The sequence below is a fragment of the Salmo trutta genome, chromosome 23 (genome assembly GCF_901001165.1).
Source record: "Salmo trutta chromosome 23, fSalTru1.1, whole genome shotgun sequence".
Classification (NCBI taxonomy): domain Eukaryota; kingdom Metazoa; phylum Chordata; class Actinopteri; order Salmoniformes; family Salmonidae; genus Salmo; species Salmo trutta.
In genome coordinates, this window is record NC_042979.1 from 323065 (window position 1) to 340216 (window position 17152).

A 17152-nucleotide genomic window follows, 5' to 3' on the forward strand; every position below is an offset into this window, starting at 1 on the left:
ACGTGGACTGGGATATGTACTGGATAGCCTCAGACAACAACATTGATGTATACGTTGATTCAGTGAGCAAGTTTATTAGCAAGTGCATCGGGGATATTGTACCCACTGTGACTATTAAACCTCCCCAACCAGAAACCATGGATTGATGGCAGCATTAGTGCAAAACTGAAAGTGCGAACCACTGCTTTTAATCATGGCAAGGCGACCGGAAACATGACCGAATACAAACAGTGTAGCTATTCCCTCTGCAAGGCAATCAAACAAGCTAAGCGTGAGTATAGAGACAAAGTAGAGTCGCAATTCAATGGCTCAGACATGAGACGTATGTGGCAGGGTCTACAGTCAATCACGGATTACAAAAAGAAAACCAGCCCCGTCGCGGACACCGACGTCTTGCTCACAGACAAACTAAACAACTTCTTTGTGCGCTTTGAGGACAATACAATGCCACAGACACTACCCACTAGCAAACCTGCTGGCTCTCCTTCACCGCAGCCAACATGAGTAAAACATTTAATCACGTTAACCCTTGCAATAGATGCACAGACGATGCAATCACCATCCATACTGCACACTGCCCTATCCCATCTGGATAAGAGAAATACCTATGTAAGAATGCTGTTCATTGACTATAGCTCAGCATTCAAAACCATAGTACCCTGCAAGCTCATCATTAAGTTTGAAACCCTGGGTCTCAACCCCGCCCTGTGCAACTGGGTCCTGGACTTCCTGACGGCAGCCCCCAGGTGGTGAAGGTAGGAAACAATATCTCCACTTCGCTGACCCTCAACACTGGGGCCCCCACAAAGGTGCATGCTCAGCCCCCTCCTGTACTTCCTGTTCACCCATGACTGCGTGGCCATGCACGCCTCCAACTCAATCAAGTTTGCAGATGACACAACAGTAGTAGGCTTGATTACCAACAATGACGAGACAGCCTACAGGGAGGAGGAGACGTGGTGTCAGGCAAATAACCTCTCACTCAACATCAACAAAACAAAGGAGATGATCGTGGACTTTAGGAAACAGCAGAGGGAGCACCCTCCTATCCATATCGATGGAACAGCAGTGGAGAAGGTGGAACGTTTTAAGTTCCTCGGCGTACACATCGCTGACAAACTGAAATGGTCCACACACACAGACAGTGTGGTGAAGAAGGCGCAACAGCGCCTCTTCAACCACAGGAGGCTGAAGAAATTTGGCTTGTCAACTAAAACCCTCACAAACTTTTACAGATTCACAATTGAGAGCATCCTGTTGGGCTGTATCACCGCCTGGTACAGCAGCTTCACCGCCCACAAATGCAGGGCTCTCCAGAGGCTGGTGCGGTCTGAACAATGCATCACCGGGGGCAAACTACCTGCCCTCCAGGACACCTACAGCACCCGATGTCACAGTGTCGTGTCTTTGGGTACCATTAAACTGAAGACAGGTTTATCAATTAACTCCCTGTAATTATTATCACGCGATTAAACTGATTAATCGTTTAATTGTAATTAACTAGGAGATCGGGGCACCAAGAAAAATATTCAGATTACAAAGTTATAATTTTCCTAATATAACTTAACCTATATTATAATATAGGCCGATTATCTTCTGGTTTAAATGGTGTATTTTACCTCGCGTTCAGTCTCATTCCAAACGTCGTAAATTGTTGTATCTGCACGAACCCAGTCTTTACTAAAATCATCCATACATCAATTGTCTTAAAATCATTTATTTACTACACTAAGTAATTAACCTGTTAGGGTATAGGGGGCAGTATTGAGAATTTTTTGAAAAAAGATGTGCCCATTTTTAAATGCCTCCTACACCTACCCAGTAACTACAATATGCATATACTTATTATATATGGATAGAAAACACCCTAAAGTTTCAAAAACTGTTTGAATGGTGTCTGTGAGTATAACAGAACTCATTTGGCAGGCAAAACCCTGAGACAGATTCTGACAGGAAGTGGATACCTGATGTGTTGAATTGACTTTGAGCCTATGCCATTGAAAAACAAAGGGGGTGAATTATATTCTGGCACTTCCTATTGCTTCCACAAGATGTCCCCAGCCTTTACAAAGTGTTTTGAGTGTTCTACAGTGAGATCTGACCGAATAAGAGCCATGGAACGTGATGGTCCATCATTCACCCTGGCGCGCGATTTGATGGTGGGTACTCTCATTCCGAAACGTTTTAAAAGAAAACCCAATGGTCCGCCTTGAATTTTATTCATGTTCTGGTTAAAAAAGGCCCTAATGATTTATGCGATACAACGTTTGACATGTTTGAACGAACGGAAATATATTTTTTCCGTTCTTGAAGTGAAGTGAAGTCCGGCTGGCTTAGATCATGCGCTACAACACGGAGGTTTTTCGACATAAATGATGAGCTTTTTTGAACAAAAATACATTCGTTATGGACCTGGGACTCTTTGGAAGTGACATCTGATGAAGAGAATCAAAGGTAATGGATTATTTATATAGTATTTTCGATTTTAGATTCCTCCAACATGGCGGTTAGTCTGTATCGCGATGCGTATTTGTCTGGCGCAGTGCTCAGATTATTGCAAAGTGTGATCTCCCAGTAAGGTTAATTTAAAATCTGACAAGTCCATTGCGTTCAAGAGATGTAAATCTATAATTCTTTGAATGACAATATAATATTTTAGCAATGTTTTCTAATATTAATTAATTATTTTGTCGTCATGACTTGACTGCCGGTATTGGAGGGAAACGATTTCCTGAACATCAACGCCATAGTAAAACACTGTTTTTAGATATAAATATGAACTTGATAGAACTAAAAATGCATGCATTGTCTAACAAAATGTCCTAGGAGTGTCATCTGATGGAGATTGTAAAAGGTTAGTGCATAATTTTAGCTGATTGTATGGTTTTGGTGAGGCATGTCTTTGAATCGACAATGCATTGCACACAGCTATTGTCAATGTACTCTCCTAACATAACCTAACTTTATGCTTTCCCCGTAAAACCTTTTTGAAATCGGTAAACGTGGTTAGATTAAGAAGATGTTTATCTTTCAAAGGCTGTAAGTTAGTTGTATGTTTGAGAAATTTGAATTTGTACATTTATTTGGTTTCAAATTTGCCGCTCTTGAAATGCACCTGCTGTTGATAGGGTGCGCCACAGGTGGCACGCTAACGTCCCAGGTAGCCTCAAGAAGTTAACAGAAAACATACAAACAGTAATTATCGTCACAAAGGCTTGGTAGCGTAATGTGCCCTAATGGGCTAACAGGCAGGTCGGCCTGTTGAACAATGGATCATAAAAGTCAGCTGAGGATGCACACCTACAGAGTTCATTAATATTACAATTGACAATTGAACGCTCACTCATTCGGGAACAATTGCAATCAATATATATTTACACTCAGTGTCGTCGGGATCCTTGTTCGAGCGTCGTTCTGATGGAGAGTTCTCTCTCTCTCTCTCTCTCGGTTAGGATGGATCTTTCAGAGCGACATTCATTAATGTCGTCATAGAATGGATGTTTCGTTGGTCTTCGCGTTCGATGATATAATTTACTTAGCTGCAGACTAATAATTAATATCAAAGACTTGTTCTTATTCTGTCGGTCTCGATAGTAAAAGTTAACCACGTGGTATAGTTCACTTTCAGTAGAGGAATTGGATGGTAAAACCTACTGGCCATGGAGTGCAGGCCTGGTCTTAAGAAAGTAAATCAGGGTGGGGGTTTTTATAGGTGACCCTAGAACAGGCTTGTCAAATGACGCCTGGTCCTGTCTGTGTCCCTTGGGGGGCGTGCCGATGGCTGAGTGAAGCTTGGTACAGAAATCCAATTCTATCACATTAACATCAGTACATAGCATCTCAATGTATTACAAATAGCTTTATCCTTATTAATACATTTTATACAACCATTATGATGCAAGTCTCATCGCTGAGGCTATTATATAAGCAGTTTTATGGTAATATGGCTATATTGTCTCTTCTGAGTATCACAAAATTGTACCAAGCGGACCAGTTCGTAGCTGGATTCTTCACCAATCTTCCATACCTTCTCCAGAACACACATGTCGCTCGGTTCTCCAATTCTATGAGTTGGAAGAATTTCCTTTGTCTCTCTATGAAACATGTGGTAGGAGATTCTCCTCTTAGAGTTTTTACAACCCTTTCACACAGGGCCTGGGTTGGGGGGAAGGTATTTTGGGGGATGGTACAAAGGGGAGGGGGCCAACTGTCCTCCCTGTACCCAAAGAGGCCAACGTCATGACAACAGGAAGGCCAAAAATATCATCAAAGACAACAACCACCCGAGCCACTACCCGTTCACCCCGCTACTATCCAGAAGGTGAGGTCAGTACAGGTGCATCAAAGCTGGTACCGAGAGACTGAAAAACAGCTTCTACCTCAAGGCCATCAGACTGTTCAACAGCCATCACTAGAACAGAGAGGCTGCTGCCTATATACAGACTTGAAATAATTGGCCACTTTAATAAATGGAACACTAGTCACTTTAATAATGCCACTTTAATAATGTTTACATATATTGCATTACTCATCTCATGTGTATATACTATATTGTACACCATCTATTACATCTTAGCCTATGCGCTCTGACATTTCTCATCCATTCCCAGCAGCACACCACTCTGCATCCCACTACTGGCTTGCTTCTGAAGCTAAGCAGGCTTGTTCCTGGATGGGAGACCAGATGCTGCTTGTAGTGGTGTTGGAGGGCCAGTAGGAGGCATCCTTTCCTGTGGTCTAAAAAAAAAATATTCAATTTCCCTATGTAGGGTGTTTCCTTTTAGATGGGATGTTCAACGGGTGTCCTGCCTCTCTCTGTGGTCACTAACGCTCCCATGGCACTTATCGTAAGAGTAGGGATGTTAACACTGGTGTCCTGGCTAAATTCCCAAACTGGCCCTCATACCATCATGGTCACCTAATCATCCCTAGTTTACAATTGACTCATTCATCATGTAACTATTCCCCAGGTTATTGATGTAAATGAGAATGTGTTCAGTCAACTTACCTGATAAAATAAAAATCTATATATTCCTTTACTTAGATTTGTGTGTATTAGGTATTTGTTGTCGAATCCTTAGATATTACTTGTTGGATATTGCTGCACTGTCGGAACTAGAAGCACAAGCATTTCGCTACACTCCCAATAACATCTGCTAACAATGTGTAGGTGACCAATACATTTTATTTTATTTGATGTTGATTTTGATTCTACCTGGATTATGTTGGAGAAACTTCTATTACAGAACACCCTCTGTGTTCTGTTAGACAGGTAACTATTTATCCACAATGTAGAGGGGGTGTAAAGCCATAACACATACGTTTTCCAGCAGCAGACTATGATCGATAATGTCAAAAGCCACACTGAAGTCTAACAAAACAGCCCCCACAAGCCTCGCTGGCCAGACTCATGTTGCTTGGACAAGTCAGAGGCTTCTGCGAGCATTATTAAGGGATGGGTTACACTGTTATCTGAATGTGCTGATAGTCTCACTTACAAAACTTGGGGTGGTCCTGATTTGTTATGGAGGTGCCCTACCCCTCATAGCCCCAATGTAATTTGATCCCTGCAGAGAACTCATACTTAGGAAATAACTGGCCCTGAGACCCTCTATATACAGTATGTGTAATAAATGGGTTATTTTGATGAGAAGGTCCCCTAACCATCACTCTTTGCCCAAAGTTGGAAAAAGGTCTTCTGAAGACCCGGAAGGTCGGGTGTGGCTAAGGCATGATAAATACAGTATCTGTATGTTTATATTTAGTTCTTCACTCTCTAAAAGTTCTGATTCAAAAAACATTTGGGTCATTTCTAGAATACACTGTCTGTATCATGACGTGCGTCATACTGTATGGATAGAGAAAAAAAGGCTTTGACATTATATATTTTTATTTTATTTGTAATTGCATCGCTAGTCCATACAAATACAAGTTTACATAGATGCTCATTTGGCATGCTGCAAATGTATAGTGTCTGACATTATTTTTCCTAGCCAGTGCCACACCCGACCTTCTGGGTATTCAGAGAACCTTTTTAGATAGTCTTGACCCTGAAGTACAATGCTATCCTTGGCCTCAATGGCCCGTTACCATCCTATTATTTGTAAATTAGACATTCAGTGCAAAATGAGGGGCAAACTAAACTGAACATTTATTTGTGGGAAAAAGGAAATAGCCCTCTAAGCTTTAACACGCAATGTTTTACAAACTATGTCTTATTCGTGTAGAGTCAACATGTTTTCCGTCTAAGAGTCCTCTAAAGAGGACTCTGCAACTGACAAATTGTCTTTTAAACATCCTATAACTAAACTAAAACCTTTATATTTGAATATGTTACTATATGAAATGTCTAGAAGTTCTTATATTACTTATTACACTTGTTGACAGAGTTGGAATTGTCATTTGACATTAGAATTACAACTTCCAGCCCTGAATTTGCCCTTGTAGTTTGATGTCAAATAATTTCAATCCATGCAAATAGTGTGAAACAATTAATTAAATTAAAAAAATAGAAAATTATATTAAATTATCTCCACATGGATAATTGTTTTCAAATTATTTTATCCACAATGGATAATTGTCTTCAAATTATTTTATCCAGCTCTTTTATGAACCATTTTGAAGCAAGGATCTGGGTGAATTTTAGGCTGTCTGCCCATAACCTGTGTGAGTAGCAAGTCAGCCAACCCTGGGGTGTACTCACTAGGAAGCAAACAGAAGCAAACGGGCCGAAGCGGGGACCGGCTAACCTGAATTTGTCCAATAACAAACGCTCGTTTTAATTGCAAAGCGTTTTCTACAGTGTGCACTAATGAATACAACACTGTTACTTTCCCTCTCAATCAGGCAGAAACAGTAACCGTATTGACACACGTGTTGAAGGGACAACAGCAGACATTGCGTTGTGACCAATCAACATTCGCTTAGCGCACAAGTGCGACCTTCTCACTAACCTACAAATATCCACTGGCATTATTCATACAGTTTATTACACCTTCACCACCCCGGATTGCAGACGACCTCCTTTTATTGTGAAAGATCTCATTATTAACCAGGCAGCAGATAACTAAACTTAGCATACATCCCTTTTCTTGCAATGACTTAAAACTAAGAAGAGTAAAGAAGTGATTACCATGATATTCGATTAGAATAAACAGATAAAATATGTAACTAATACAGAATCCAAGTTCTACCACTTTACAAGTTACTGAAAAACGGAAAACTGACCACAAACCACAAAAGAGGACAACAAGGTCAACTGAAGGAACATGAAGATAAAAGCTCCCCGGCTCAGTTGCCACATTTCAACGGTATAGTCCTCTTCTTGCTGTGTTAAAACTTTTACGCGCTGTTGTCCTGCATCATGACTCAAAGATCTTGTGCTGTATATGGAATTGGGATTGTCTGCGCTCATCTACTGTTCTTCGGGATTGGCTTGTTTGTGGCTCAAGTATTTCAAACTGTAATACATAACCGGTTAAAAAAGGTAAGTTAAGAAGAATGCAAAAGTTTTTATAACTTTTCATGTTATATTTGCATGTCAAATATTCCACAGGTGCCAAATAAATCAAAATGCAGTGTTACAGCAGTGTTACAATGTCATGAGGCATGGGAGCAAGTAGCCTAGCGGTTAAGAACTTTGGGCCATTTAACCGAAAGGTCGTTTTTTGACTAGGTTCCTGAGCCAACTGAGTGAAAAATCTGTCAATGTGTCCTTGAGCAAGGCACTTAACCCTAATTGCTCTAGGGTTGCTGTCAATAATGGCTTATCCCTGGCCGTGACCTCACTCTCTGAGGGTCTTTCAGGGGAGTAGGATATTCAAAAAAACGAATTTCTAATTCACGTACATGTGTAAAATAGGACAAACGTAAGCACCCGCCTAAATACTATGAGACAATCATAAATACAGGTTAGCGACTGCAAATCATCAGGCACCAATCTGTCCGAATAATTTTGCTTGGGGTACCGAGAACAAAATAGCTTAGTGCACCCCTGTGTGAAGTTCAACAAACTGCAGCGGACGTTTTCTCAGAATCAATGCATAGATCACTGAGTTTTAGGCTGGTCTCATAGACTAGATGTCACATAGTTAATGAAAATCCGGGACTCTCAAATTAGTATGATATGTTACACTTGGTATGGTTACATAAGACAGTCTGTCTGTCTGTGTCTGTTTGTCTGTCTGTGTCTACATGTCAAATCAAAATCAAATCAAATTTATTTATATAGCCCTTCGTATATCAGCTGAAATCTCAAAGTGCTGTACAGAAACCCAGCCTAAAACCCCAAACAGCAAGCAATGCATGTGAAAGAGGCACGGTGGCTAGGAAAAACTCCCTAGGAAAAACTCCCTAGAAAGGCCAAAAACCTAGGAAGAAACCTAGAGAGGAACCAGGCTATGAGGGGTGGCCAGTCCTCTTCTGGCTGTGCCGGGTGGATATTATAACAGAACATGGTCAAGATGTCAAAATGTTCATAAATGACCAGCATGGTCAAATAATAATAATCATTGTAGTTGTCGAGGGTGCAACAAGCACGTCCGGTGAACAGGTCAGGGTTCCATAGCCGCAGGCAGAACAGTTGAAACTGGAGCAGCAGCATGGCCAGGTGGACTGGGGACAGCAAGGAGTCATCATGCCAGGTAGTCCCGAGGCATGGTCCTAGGGCTCAGGTCCTCCGAGAGAAAGAAAGAAAGAGAGAAAGAGAGAATTAGAGAGAGCATATTTAAATTCACACAGGACACCGGATAAGACAAGAGAATACTCCAGATGAAACAGACTGACCCTAGCCCCCCGGCACATAAACTACTGCATCATAAATACTGGAGGCTGAGACAGGAGGGATCAGAAGACACTGTGGCCCCATCCGATGATACCCCCGGACAGGGCCAAACAGGCAGGATATAACCCCACCCACTTTGCCAAAGCACAGCCCCCACACCACTAGAGGGATGTCTACAACCACCAACTTACCGTCCGAAGACAAGGCCGAGTATAGCCCACAAAAATCTCCGCCACGGCACAACCCAAGGGGGGGTGCCAACCCAGACAGGAAGACCACGTCAGTGACTCAACTCACTCAAGTGACGCACCCCTCCCATGGACGGCATGGAAGAACACCAGTAAGTCAGTGACTCAGCCCCTGTAAAAGGGTTAGAGGCAGAGAATCCCAGTGGAAAGAGGGGAACCGGCAAGGCAGAGACAGCAAGGGCGGTTCGTTGCTCCAGCCTTTCCGTTCACCTTCACACTCCTGGGCCAGATTACACTTAATCATAGGACCTACTGAAGAGATAAGTCTTCAGTAAAGACTTAAAGGTTGAGACTGAGTCTGTGTCTCTCACATGGGTAGGCAGACCATTCCATAAAAATGGAGCTCTATAGGAGAAAGCCCTACCTCCAGCCGTTTGCTTAGAAATTCTAGGGACAATTAGGAGGCCTGCGTCTTGTGACCGTAGCGTACGTGTAGGTATGTACGGCAGGACCAAATCGGAAAGATAGGTAGGAGCAAGCCCATGTAATGCTTTGTAGGTTAGCAGTAAAACCTTGTCAGACAGACAGAGGTGGGAGAGAGAGGAGGGAGAGGGAGAAACAGTGATTAGAGAAGGGGGAGAGAGGTAAGAAGGAGGGTGAGATAATGGAGAGGGGAGGAGAGAGAGAAAAGGCAGGGAGTGAGGGAGGGGGGAGAGGGAGAAGGAGGGAGGGGAGAGAGACTCAAGAGACAGGCAGAGAAGGAAGACAGATGAAAGGAGGGGGAGGGAAAGAAGGGAAAGTGAGGGAGGTGGAGAGAGCGAGAGAGACAGAGAGGGTGAGAAAGGTGGAGGGTGTGAAAGAAGGGGGAGGGAGAGAGAAGATAATGAGGGAGGGAGGGATAAAGAGGAGGTAGAGAGTGAGGCAGAGACAGACATGAGATAATATAAACGAGAAAAATGTTAACACTGCGACAGTGATCTTTTTCCATTGACTGCAAAGTACTGAGAAAAATATCAGCTACCGTGACATTTAACTTTTTGCAAAACCATGTCAGGATGACGTTTTCCTATTATATCATGTTGGAGTGTAAAACGAGGTGGTAGGATGGTGGAAGGGTAGGCATATACAGTGAGGGAAAAATGTATTTGATCCCCTGCTGATTTTGTACGTTTGCCCACTGACAAAGAAATGATCAGTCTATCATTTTAATGGTAGGTTTATTTGAACAGTGAGAGACAGAATAACAACAAAAAAATCCAGAAAAAACGCATGTCAAAAATGTTATAAAATGATTTGCATTTTAATGAGGGAAATAAGTATTTGACCCCTCTGCAAAACATGACTTAGTACTTGGTGGCAAAACCCTTGTTGGCAATCACAGAGGTCAGACGTTTCTTGTAGTTGGCCACCAGGTCTGCACACATCTCAGGAGGGATTTTGTCCCACTCCTCTTTGCAGATCTTCTCCAAGTCATTAAGGTTTTGAGGCTGACGTTTGGCAACTCGAACCTTCAGCTCCCTCCACAGATTTTCTATGGGATTAAGGTCTGGAGACTGGCTAGGCCACTCCATGACCTTAATGTGCTTCTTCTTGAGCCACTCCTTTGTTGCCTTGGCCGTGTGTTTTGGGTCATTGTCATGCTGGAATACCGATCCACGACCCATTTTCAATGCCCTGGCTGAGGGAAAGAGGTTCTCACCCAAGATTTGCCTGTACATGGCCCCGTCCATCGTCCCTTTGATGCTGTGAAGTTGTCCTGTCCCCTTAGCAGAAAAACACCCCCAAAGCATAATGTTTCCACCTCCCATGTTTGACGGTGGGGATGGTGTTCTTGAGGTCATAGGCAGCATTCCTCCTCCTCCAAACACGGCGAGTTGAGTTGATGCCAAAGAGCTCCATTTTGGTCTCATCTGACCACAACACTTTCACCCAGTTGTCCTCTGAATCATTCAGATGTTCATTGGCAATCTTCAGACGGGCATGTATATGTGCTTTCTTGAGCAGGGGAACCTTGCGGGTGCTGCAGGATTTCAGTCCTTCATGGCATAGTGTGTTACCAATTGTTTTCTTGGTGACTATGGTCCCAGCTGCCTTGAGATCATTGACAAGATCCTCCGGTGTAGTTCTGGGCTGATTCCTCACCATTCTCATGATCATTGCAACTCCATGAGGTGAGATCTTGCATGGAGCCCCAGGCCGAGGGATATTGACAGTTCTTTTGTGTTTCTTCCATTTGCAAATAATCGCACCAACTGTTGTCACCTTCTCACCAAGCTGCTTGGCGATGGTTTTACTCAGTAATGTGTTGTATTGGATTTGCCCCTAACATAACACTTTGTATTTAGGACTAAAAGTTAATTGCTTTGCCAAATGTTTTGGAGTATTACTTTACTGCCTTGTTGCAAACAGGATGCATGTTTTGGAATATTTGTATACCTTCTTTTCACTCTGTCAATTAGGTTAGTATTGTGGAGTAATTGCAATGTTGTGTATCCATCCTCAGCTTTCTCCTATCACAGCCATTGCCCATCTAGGGTTCTAGGTCTTGGGAGTCAGCCAATTGGGTGACAGACAAGGCCTCTAAATCTTAGTAGTCATCCAATTGGGTGAGAGACAAGGATTATAGATTTTAGGTATCAGCCAATGGGTGACAGACAAGGCCTCTAAATCTTAGGAGTCATCCAATTGGGTGAGCGACAAGGATTATACATTTTAGGTGTTAGCCAGTTGGGTAACAGACCAGGGTTATAGATCATAGGAGTCAGCCAATTGGGTGAGAGACAAGCGTAAAATAAGCCAGATGTGAACTAGTAGTAACAGTTGTGCCACCCTGACATACCATCCCGGGTGCATCTGTCTTTCCATAAACAAATAATACATAGGAAATGTTGTCAGATAATTAAGCTAGTCTGCTCCCCCTGACCTAAATCTACAGTATTACCCCTGTTTACCGTGAGGTATGCAGAGGTTATGCCAGCCAGGCAAACAATGATCCTTTACTCACTATCCTGATGTGAGACTAGGAGTAGGAGACTGAATAGGAGACAAAGCAAGCAACAAACAAAGAAGATAGGCTTTTGAAAAAGTAAAAATGTTTCATAAAATTGTACAGTTATCTTAGCTAGCTGAATTGTTTACCAGTTGCTAAGCAGTTGCTAGGGACTCTCCTGAAAGAAGCTAGCTAGCTAACAAAGAATAACAAAGAATATCTAGTTAACAGAAGAAAAGAAAGACAAAATAAGGACAGAAGAAAAAGGACATCAAAGTGAAACAGTCCTCTAAAGACACAAGAGACAATAGTACAAGAAACAACGCTTCTATTGAGTTTATATTCTATTTCTATAGCTTCTTCAAGGTTTCCAAGATGGCGTAGCAGTCAGACGTCCTTTGTCCTCGTCTTGTCCTGTGTGTATGTATTTTATGTCTTTTTGTCTTTTTCTTCGCATACCTTTTTGTATATTTTTTTCGAGAAACTCAACTTCAAAACACTTTTCTGCAACCCGCCTCACCAAATGTGGTGCGGATCTGTTTTTTATTTAATTATTATTTTTTAAATATTATTCACCTCGTATCCAAAATCCACAACAGAAGCTAGCCAGAAGTTAGCCAGCTCACTAGCCAACGTTAGTATTCAGCTAACCACGGCTAGCGGTCATCAGCTATCCTTTAGCTCGGAAAGCTATCGCCAGTTTTGTACAACGCGACTCAGACCAGAGCATACCGGACCTATTTTCTCTCCATATCCCCGGATTTCTACCACAAGCTCTGGACATTTACACCTGGATCTTGCAGCTAACTAGCTGCTATCCGAGTGACTATTGGCTAACGTCGAGCAAACACCAATTATCCCGGAGCTAGCCGGCTGAAGAGTTCCATCAGCCACTCCTGGGCTACAATCACCTATCCAGACCCGTTTTACTGCCGATGCGGAGCCCCTCCGGGCCTTCACGACTGGAATTCCGACGTTATCTGCCCGAGGGAGTTATTCAACTGGCCCCTCCATCACGACGTAACCTGAACGCCCATCTGCTAACTGCGGCCCGCTAAGCGTTAGCTGTCTTGAGCATAGTGGCTGCTATCTGAATAGGTCTATCGAACAATCTTCTTGGGCCACTATAACTATAACTATTTTGACAATTGGATTGGTCCCCTCTACCACACGGAACCCACTAATCTACAGACGGAAACGCACGGGGTGGCTAAAAACAGACCTCCATCTTCTGCTAGCTTGCTACCCATGGCTCGGCTAGCTGTCTGAATCGCCGTGACCCCAACCAACCTCACTACTCACTGGACCCTTATGATCACTCAGCTAAGCATGCCTCTCCTTAATGTCAATATGCCTTGTCCATTGCTGTCTTGGTTTGTGTTTATTGGCTTATTTCACTGTAGAGCCTCTAGCCCTGCTCATTATACCTTATCCAACCCTTCAGTTCCACCACCCACACATGCGATGACATCACCTGGTTTCAATGATGTTACTAGAGACAATATCTCTTTCATCATCACTCAATGCCTAGGTTTACCTTGACTGTATTCACATCCTACCATACCTTTGTCTGTACACTATGCCTTGAATCTATTTTATCGCCCCCAGAAACCTGCCCCTTTTACTCTCTGTTCCGGACGTCCTAGAGGTCCAATTCTCATGGCTTTTAGCCGTACACTTATGCTACTCCTCCTCTGTTTGTCTGGCGATGTAGAGGTGAATCCAGGCCCTGCAGTGCCTAGCTCCACTCCTATTCCCCAGGCGCTCTCTTTTGATGACTTCTGTAACCGTAAAAGCCTTGGTTTCATGCATGTTAACCTCTATGGGACCGGCGGGACGAATTCGTCCCACCTACGTAACAGCTAGTGTCATCCTGTGGCGCGATTTTTAAAACGTTTGAAATGCTATTACTTCAATTTCTCAAACATATGACTATTTTACAGCTATTTAAAGACAAGACTCTCCTTAATCTAACCACACTGTCCGATTTCAAAAAGGCTTTACAACGAAAGCAAAACATTAGATTATGTCAGCAGAGTACCCAGCCAGAAATAATCAGACACCCATTTTTCAAGCTAGCATATAATGTCACAAAAACCTAAACCACAGCTAAATGCAGCACTAACCTTTTATGATCTTCATCAGATGACACACCTAGGACATTATATTATACAATACATGCATGTCTGTTCAATCAAGTTCATATTTATATCAAAAACCAGCTTTTTACATTAGCATGTGACGTTCAGAAAAAGCATACCCCCCGCAAACTTCCGGGGAATTTACTAACAATTTGCTAAATTACTCAAGATAAAAGTTCACAAAAAGCATAACAATTATTTTAAGAATTATAGATACATTACTCCTCTATGCACTCGATATGTCCGATTTTAAAATAGCTTTTCGGATGAAGCACATTTTGCAATATTCTAAGTACATAGCCCAGCCATCACGGGCTAGCTATTTAGACACCCGGCAAGTTTAGCCTTCATCAAAATCATATTTCCTATAAGAAAAATGGTCTTACCTTTCCTGTTCTTCGTCAGAATGCACTCCCAGGACTTCTACTTCAATAACAAATGTAGGTTTGGTCCCAAATAATCCATCGTTATATCCAAACAGCGGCGTTTTGTTCGTGCGTTCTAGACACTATCAGCATGCTAAATCACGGTCGTGCGCATGGCGCAGAACGTTACAAAAAAATTCTAAATATTCCATTACCGTACTTCGAAGCATGTCAACCGCTGTTTAAAATCAATTTTTATGCAATTTATCTCGTAGAAAAGCGATAATATTCCGACCGGGAATCTGCAATTAGCTAAACAGCCGAATGAAAATACTCCACGGGGGCGAATCGCGCATGCGCCTAATTCTGTTGTCCCCTGATGCGACACTTGGAAAAGGAGATAATGTGTTTCAGCCTGAGGTTGCCTCGTCATCGTTCAGGTTTTTCCCGGGTTCTGAGAGCCTATTGGAGCCCTAGGAATTGTCACGTTACAGCTAAGATCCTTACTCTTCAATAAACAGAGACAAGAAGAACGACTCCTTGTCAGACAGGCCACTTCCTGCATGAAACCTTGTCAGGTTTTTGCCTGCCATAGGAGTTCTGTTATACTCACAGACACCATTCAAACAGTTTTAGAAACTTTAGGGTGTTTTCTATCCAAACCTGAACAATAATATGCATATTCTAGCTTCTGAGTTGGTGTAGGAGGCAGTTAAAAATGGGCACATATTTTTTCCAAAATTCTCAATGCTGCCCCCTAGCCCGTAGAGGTTAACATTAGAAGCCTCCTCCCTAAATTTGTTTTATTCACTGCTTTAGCACACTCTGCCAACCCGGATGTCTTAGCCGTGTCTGAATCCTGGCTTAGGAAGACCACCAATAACTCTGAAATCTCCATCCCTAACTACAACATTTTCAGACAAGATAGAATGGCCAAAGGGGGTGGTGTTAAAATCTACTGCAGAGAGAGCCTGCAGATTTCTGTCCTACTATCAGGTCTGCACCCAAACAATTTGAACTTCTACTTTTAAATATCCACCTCTCTAAAAACAAGTCTGTTACCGTAGCCACCTGCTATAGACCACCCTCTGCCCCCAGCTGTGCTCTGGACACCATATGTGAACTGATTGCCTCCCATCTATCTTCAGAGCTCGTGCTGCTAGGTGACCTGAACTGTGACATGCTTAACACCCCGGCCATCCTACAATCTAAGCTTGATGCCCTCAATCTCACAAAATTTATCAATGAACCTTACTGGTACAACTCCAATGCTGTAAACACGGCACCCTCATAGATATTATCCTAACAAATTTGCCCTCTAAATACACCTCTGCTGTTTTCAACCCTGATCTCAGCGATCACTGCCTCATTGCCTGCATCCGTAATGGGTCAGTGGTCAAACGACCTCCACTCATCACTATCAAACGCTCCCTGAAACACTTCAGTGAGCAGGCCTTTCTAATCGACCTGGCCCGGGTATCCTGGAAGGATATCGACCTCATCCCGTCAGTAGAGAATGCCTGGTTATTTTTTTTTAAATGCCTTCCTCACCATCTTAAAACCTCTATGGGACCGGCGGGACGAATTCGTCACACCTACGTAACAGCCAGTGTAATCCTGTGGCGCGATTTTTAAAACGTTTGAAATGCTATTAATTCAATTTCTCAAACATATGACTATTTTACAGCTATTTAAAGACAAGACTCTCGTTAATCTAACCCCAATGTCCGATTTCAAAAAGGCTTTACAACGAAAGCAAAACATTAGATTATGTCAGCAGAGTACCCAGCCAGAAATAATCAGACACCCATTTTTCAAGCTAGCATATAATGTCACAAAAACCCAAACCACAGCTAAATGCAGCACTAACCTTTTATGATCTTCATCAGATGACACACCTAGGACATTATGTTATACAATACATGCATGTCTGTTCAATCAAGTTCATATTTATATCAAAAACCAGCTTTTTACATTAGCATGTGACGTTCAGAACTAGCATACCCCCTGCAAACTTCCGGGGAATTTACTAACAATTTACTAAATTACTCACGATAAACGTTCACAAAAAGCATAACAATTATTTTAAGAATTATAGATACATTACTTCTCTATGCACTCGATATGTCCGATTTTAAAATAGCTTTTCGGATGAAGCACATTTTGCAATATTCTAAGTACATAGCCCAGCCATCACGGGCTAGCTATTTAGACACCCAACCAGTTTAGCCTTCACCAAAATCACATTTCCTATAAGAAAAATGGTCTTACCTTTCCTGTTCTTTGTCAGAATGCACTCCCAGGACTTCTACTTCAATAACAAATGTAGGTTTGGTCCCAAATAATCCATCGTTATGTTCCATCAGCGACGTTTTGTTTGTGCGTTCTAGACACTATCAGAATGGTAAATCACGGTCACACAAAATTTCTAAATATTCCATTACCGTACTTCGAAGCATGTCAACCGCTGTTTAAAATCAATTTTTATGCCATTATTCTCGTAAAAAAGCGATAATATTCCGACCGGGAATCTGCAATTAGATAAACAGCCGAAGGAAAATACTGCACGGGGTCGAATCGGGCACTCGCCTAATTCCATTGTCCTCTGATGGGCCACTTGGAAAAGGAAATTCTGTGTTTCAGCCTGAGGCTGCCTCGTCATCGTTCCGGTTTTTCCCGGGTTCTGA

At 42.5% G+C, this 17152-nt stretch overlaps 1 protein-coding gene across 1 annotated transcript in view; it reads left to right on the forward strand.

Annotated features, from left to right (window-relative positions):
- The first annotated feature begins 6882 nt into the window (after window positions 1-6882).
- Window positions 6883-17152, forward strand: part of LOC115160242 (lysosome membrane protein 2-like) — a 53072-nt gene continuing 42802 nt past the window's right edge. Inside the window, exon 1 of the mRNA XM_029710624.1 lies at window positions 6883-7486. The gene's annotated coding sequence lies outside the window, so the exon portion shown is untranslated. The remainder of the gene's footprint in view (window positions 7487-17152) is intronic.